General features: G+C 31.3%; 1 long non-coding RNA gene across 1 annotated transcript; it reads left to right on the top strand.

The window, feature by feature from the left end:
- Positions 1-2,308: 2,308 nt before the first annotated feature.
- LOC133188995 (uncharacterized) lies at positions 2,309-4,005 on the top strand. The gene is made up of 3 exons (XR_009721372.1): positions 2,309-2,394; positions 2,847-2,917; positions 3,526-4,005. It is a non-coding gene; the product is annotated as an uncharacterized LOC133188995 (long non-coding RNA).
- The last annotated feature ends 2,615 nt before the right edge of the window (positions 4,006-6,620 follow it).

The following is a 6,620-nucleotide window of genomic DNA, read 5'->3' as shown; positions in this document are numbered from 1 at the left end:
TTAAAATTGACAAAATAAACTTTCCCTATATACATGTATTTAAATCAAGCTAGTTATTAAATTTTGGTAAACGATTAATTAAAAAAAATATCATAGTAGTATTACCAGTTAGATTTTGGTTATAAGTTATAAAAATAATTCCTGGACTGTATCCGTTATTTTGCGTAAACGGGGAAGAAGGAATGTTGGCGGTTAATACAGTGGCGGCGCTGTGGGGCCCTAATACAACGTAAATGAGAAACGTGCCGTATTCCCTATGGTCTTCCTGGATAAAGTCCAAGAACTGGTAAAATCAGGTTTCCGAATTTATTATAGACGATGGTAAATAACAACGAACATGAATTTCAACAATAGTTTACAAGACTTAACCGAGTTGGATGTGGCCGGTAGAGCATCGGGCCTCCAAACTGAAGAAAGTATAATGTACATAGCTTTTTGTAAGATTAAGAGTAAACAATGATTGACTTATGACACTAGTTGAGTTGATTGATGGACAGGTGTGTTTCTTTGATAGAATGGACATGAAAGAGGTTATAAAGTAATTGTATAAAGTTATTGATACAGGATTAACAAATCCCGAGGCATTAACACTTAATGAGTAGATTTTTTGACAAAGTCACCGAGTGTCAATTGGACTGTCTTAATCCGGCTTCAAAGGAAATGAGATAAATAAGAGTTATAGACACAATTAATTCGATATTAGCACATAGTAAAAACAGATAAAGAATTTCATAGATAAACGTCCAAATTTAGTATAAAATATTAAAAAGTGATTTTAATTCAAAAATGTTAATTTTGCTCGGTGACAGTAGTTAAAAAATGAGATTTTTTCTTCAATTTACGTATTGACATAATGCACATTTACACTGTAAATATACCGTATATACAGTATAAATGTGCATTATGTCAATACAAATGAGATTACTGTACAATGTACATTTATTTTTTTTTTCATGATCAATTATTAAGACCGATAATTTCGATGTTGATCTGTATAAATTAAAAAGTGCATGTAAATTGAAATAATGAATAAAAAATAATTAAATTAAAGCACAAACATGTACATGTTCTTATACTGTATCTTGAGATAATAAAATTCTTTATATTTTCGAAGACCAGTTTTTTTTCTTTTTTTCTTTTTTTTTTGTTAAGTAACAATTGTTAAAACCATTATTATCTTCTTTTTTTCTATTATGAATTAAAGTACTTATTGTCTGATAAATTTACGCAATGTATATTTATATATTAATGGATTTTAAAAATATAAAGAAAATAAATATGTAACTATACATGTAACATGCTACCTGGATAATAAAAATATATAATGTATTAATATATTTTAGAAATAATAAATAATGAAAATAGATTTGTAAATATTATATGTTGTCTGGAGAATTAAAATATATAAATGTAAAACCATGTCTAAAAATCACATTGATAATATTTTTACACTGTACATTCACACGCTTTGCTTGTACAATGTTTAGATTACAAACTGGCATGTTGACTGGTCGATGCACTGATGGTCAACGCATTTTATCACTTATCCTGATTGACAGTTCTGTTCAGCATGCTGACTGGTCGACGCGCTGATGAGTGAATCGCTAATCCTGATTGACAGCTCTGTTACGCAACACCGAACGCGCGTTCGCTTTCTGGGACCGCTACTGAATTTGGGGTTCGCTTTCAGCGTTCGCTCTGGGTCCGCTCTGGGTTCGCTGCGGGTTCGCTACGGGTGCGCTCTGGGTTCGCTCGGGGTCAGCACTAGCGGACCCCAAGCGAACCCGAAGCGAACCCAGAGAGCGAACCCGGGGTGCGCTCTGGGTTCGCTTTCTGTTAGGTTGTGTCTGGTCGGTACTGTACAGTGCTGCTATCCCACAAGTTGACATGGGATGGGTTTGGATAGGATTCAGGATTGAGGATTCACGATAGAAACACATAGTAGTTAATCCAATCCTATCCTATCCTATCCTATCGTGTATCCTACAGCCAATCAGATTCGAGTAAAGGTTGATTCATATTTCAGAATTAATTACAAAAACAGAATATGTTTTAAAACGTTTACAAAAGAAATATTTATAAAATTACGATAGAAAATAAACATATTTTGTTTATTTTAACAAAAATTAATAATTAACTTCGAGTGACATTGCGTACGATTTAACCGTGAACGATTACCGGAAGAATCTTCACATGTAAACAACAAAGAGTTCGGACATCAAGAGATCTTATTTTCTTCAGTATGTTTGGATGATTAAGCCAATTCCTACTTGTTTTAAAGTTCAATAACATGTAACTGTGTTAAATGTGCTCTGTTTGTCTGGATAATTCTACACAAACCGCCAATGGTGGACTTGAACAGATCGATATCGCAGTTGTTTGGTGCAAGAACATGTAAGTATACTACACACTGTACATGTGTGCATGTTTATACATTTCCCCCGTTTTAACAATGTTATAATGACTTGAGCTATCAAAATTTTATTCTATTATAACATAGACAAAAATCGGGTGTGGAAAAATAGGTAGTGTAGGAAGGGGAGAGGGTTAAAAATTTACAAATTCTCTGTCATGATTCAATGTGTCCTAAAACAATAAGATGTACATGTATTATGCCTTTTTCAGTTTGTTATTACTATATTATTTCCCTACTGTGGTTTAAAAAATGGTTTGTTTTGTTTTGTTTTTTATTTGAGTGCAATTATAATAAAATAAAGACAGAATCATATCTTATGCTACTGTTTAAATTGTATTATAAGCCAACTCAGCACTTACATGTACATTGTATGTATGACCAATTCTGGGTTATGAATTATATATTAATCATTCATTATTCTTCATTGCAGAGAATGATACTTGGTTTTGCCTGCCCTCATCAAAATATTTTGTGAGGAAAAAAGGATTTTACATTTGAAAAGTAGGTATGATTATTAACATGTGTTTATGCTTGGGTATCAGTATAATACATACATATCATTATCAGAGTTGAGATGAAGTTTCTGTGTAGATTCTTTGAATAAGTGATTTTTCTTCTTTAAAAAAAAAAAAGAGTAAAACTGAAAACAGTTTGTTATTGTTCTGGTCATCTGACATGGTCATCATCATGTTATATGTATTTTCATAATTTTTTCTTATTCAAATTTTAAGCAAAGAAGAAAACAAACAAAAAAAACATAAATAGATTAATACTAGCATTAGAATTCAAAATAGAGGAAAAAAAAAACAAACAAATGTACTCATACTAGTTAACAAGTTGACGAGATGAAATGAATTACAATTTACAAGTAAACTATGATTGTTTAATTAAGATATGACTATGAAGTTGCAGTATAAGATTTGAGTTTGCTTGATTTCTTTAAATGCTTTACTCTGGGAGAGAAAAAAGGTAAAATTCAGCCAGTCGTACATGAAATGAGAAAGATAATCACAATAAAATACAGTTTTAATGTATAATGTATATGACAAAAATACACAATCTACATGCATATATTGTTATAATCATGATAATAATTGGGTTTTTTTTAGGACGATCCTGCATATTTGCTGCTGTACATATTGCAGTTCATCTCATCTGCTGCTGGAATAAATATGAAAGATGTTCAAACCACTAAACAAGAGCCCCCTAGAGTCTGAAATCATGATGATTTTATTAAGGAGATCAGTGTGTGAAGTATTTGTTTTCTGTGCATTGTTGACAATTTTGAAACTGTTCGGTTACTTATGACTAGCTCTTTGACACAAACTTTGACATTTGAAATTCAATTTGAGCGATGGACAAGGAGGCGAAATCATATGCATGTAAAACATCATACGATTGGAAAAAGACAATGATAAACTTAAATTTAAAAAGATTTCATGTACATGTATCTGTGAGCTTGGCATTGAAATACATGTATACTTCTGATGAATTTGTCTCATAATGGAACATTCAATTGTTATACATTGTAGATAAAAAAAATTGTAGATGAGATTTATTTGGCCCAAAATATATATATTTAACACTGAAGAGGCAATTATCCTGAATAAATATTGTCAACTTGGACAAGCATTTTTGTTCCTCATTTAGACCCTGAATAACATTCAAGATCAAATGTCAAGGTCAAAAACAAAATTTACTTAAATATGGCTTATAGATACTGAAACTACTGTGAATTCATATACATGTTTTACAAGAAAGAATTTGAAAGAATATGTGTGTGTTCACTGCAATAATTATTGCTGTCAATCTATCTATGAAGATTTATGAAAATGTTTTCTGTTAAACATGAATTAAATTCTCACTCATAAAAATATGGTTATTGAAATACATTTGCATGACACTGAACTGACCATAAACTAAAAACAAAGTGAAGTAAAATAAGAAAATTTAACATTTTGAATATCTTGATTTTTATTTAGCAAACATGATAAAGTTTTTGCATATTTGTAAAATATTCAAATTCAAACAATGCTGAACTGAACATCTCAAACAAGAATAACTTTAAACAATGAATATAAAACAAATTTTAATCATACATTTAAATAATTTTTACATGTTTAATGAGTAAAAGTCATGATATTCTAAATGTCTGTTCTCGGTTTATGGTCTTGTCATACATGTATCTTCTTTCTGGATCTACATGAGTATGAAGGTATAGACATTAATAGTCTGATTCTCATAATTAAAGAGCTTAAATTTTGTTCGTTTAGTCTACTTATTAATAATCATACATTGTAACATTAGAAAAGTATCTGAAGTCTTAGTTGTTGTCCCCCCCCCCTTTTTCCACGATTTCTTCTCTCTAACTTTAACTCCATTTATTTATCAAAGTGTATAAATTCGAAAAGAAATCGCAAATACCGTGACGTCTCTCGATCATTGTTAGTATGTGAAATTAAATTAAAAAAAGTCGGATTATAATTTTTTTTCTATAAATTTTTTGAAAGCTTACTTTCTTTACACGTTCGCTAGATCAGTACTTGCCTTTGTTTTATTACAGTCCTTTTGTTTTCATTTTAACTCGGTACTCGAATATTAATTCGTGCGGGGTTTCGGGAATTAATGGATGTCGATCTCGATTATTTTTTATCATTAAAACATATTAAATAAAATCCATAATTATAACTGATTTTTATATAATGGTCATTTTATTGTTTTTTTTTATTTATTATTATTTTTTTTTTTCGTTTTGTCAAATTAACTCCTAAATATTAAAAAACTGAAAGTAGCAGGATAGGATAGGATAGGATTAGACTGAAATCACAGGATAGGATTGTGGATGCAGGATTCACGATAGGATAGGATAGGATTGTCAACTTATAGGATAGCAGCACTGTATAAGGACTTCAAGGGACGGCCCCTAAATATTTCAAGTCTACATATCTCGAAAACGAAAGGTAACTTCTGAATAATTGTTGAATAAAAAGTCTTCAGAATTACAAGACCTTTCATGTGATATCAAGAGAAAGGGACTGACCCCTCAAATAAGGGGCTCAGAAGGGCCAGAATTTTTTTCTGTAACTCTTTAACAGTAATGTTCATCTTCACGATCTGCTACTTAATATATATATTTTAAAACTTCATCAAATATTATGTTTTTAGGTGCCATAAGAGGGGCCAAAAACCTTGTATTTATAATTCTTTAATGATAAAAATTTTGTTAAACATAACTGAAACAAATTGTACGTTTTGACTACTTATATACAGTACCGACCGGACACAACCTAACACCAGAGCGAACCCAAAGCGCACCCCGGGTTCGCTTCCTGGGTTCGCTCGGGGTCCGCTGCGGGTTCGCTTTCAGAAAATTTGGGACCGCTCTGGGTGCGCTTCGGATTCGCTCTGCGTTCGCTCGGGGTCAGCTCTGGGTCCGCTAGAGCGAACCCCGCGTTCGCTTTCCGGGTTCGCTTTACGCACTCTTGCCTGAAGCAGACCCCGCTTTAATCTTGCCGCCAGTAAGCCCCGCCCATTGTATATTCCAAATACAGTAGTGAAATCGATCATTACTGTTTTTATGGCGATCGAAACATGTACATGTAAGTGACAATATGGAGAACGTTGATAATTTTTCAAGAATTTCACCGTACATTCGACGTAGAATTATCACTTTTATTTTTCTTAACTTACAAGCTAAGTATATCTCGAAAGAAAAAAAAAAGAAAAGGTGTTAAATTTATTTTTGATGTATCGGATGGAGTAAAATTGATAAGAGTATCTTAATAAAAAAAAGCTTTCAAATTCATTTGTTTATATTATTCATGCGTTTTAAAATAAGTTTGAACTTCCAATTGTAATTGCAATTGCTAAATCGTAATTTAAATGTTTGAAAGACAAACAACTGAATTACGATCTTATCTATGAAATAGCTGTGACATACTGTACATGTAAAATGCTAAGTTTTCATATTTAGCAGTTTATATTTAAGCTAGGTTGTCGTCCATTACATGTATATGTAGGTCGTGATAATCACTAAAAATTCTCATGCAGTGTAACTTGAGTTTCGTTTCACAGATCATTTATAATTTACTTCCATGCTACAAATCATTGTTTTATAAGGCGAGTTTAACGGAAGACTTATATATATATATATAAAAAAAAAAAAAAAAAAAAAAGCAATCAAAAACCAAAACAAACAAAAACT

Source organism: Saccostrea echinata, unplaced genomic scaffold, assembly GCF_033153115.1.
Source record: "Saccostrea echinata isolate AGI-Se365-2 ecotype Australia unplaced genomic scaffold, CSIRO_AGI_Sech_v1 ptg000016l, whole genome shotgun sequence".
Classification (NCBI taxonomy): Eukaryota; Metazoa; Mollusca; class Bivalvia; order Ostreida; family Ostreidae; genus Saccostrea; species Saccostrea echinata.
The sequence above is the reverse complement of the archived record's forward strand: the minus strand, read 5'-3'. Positions and strand labels throughout refer to the sequence as shown.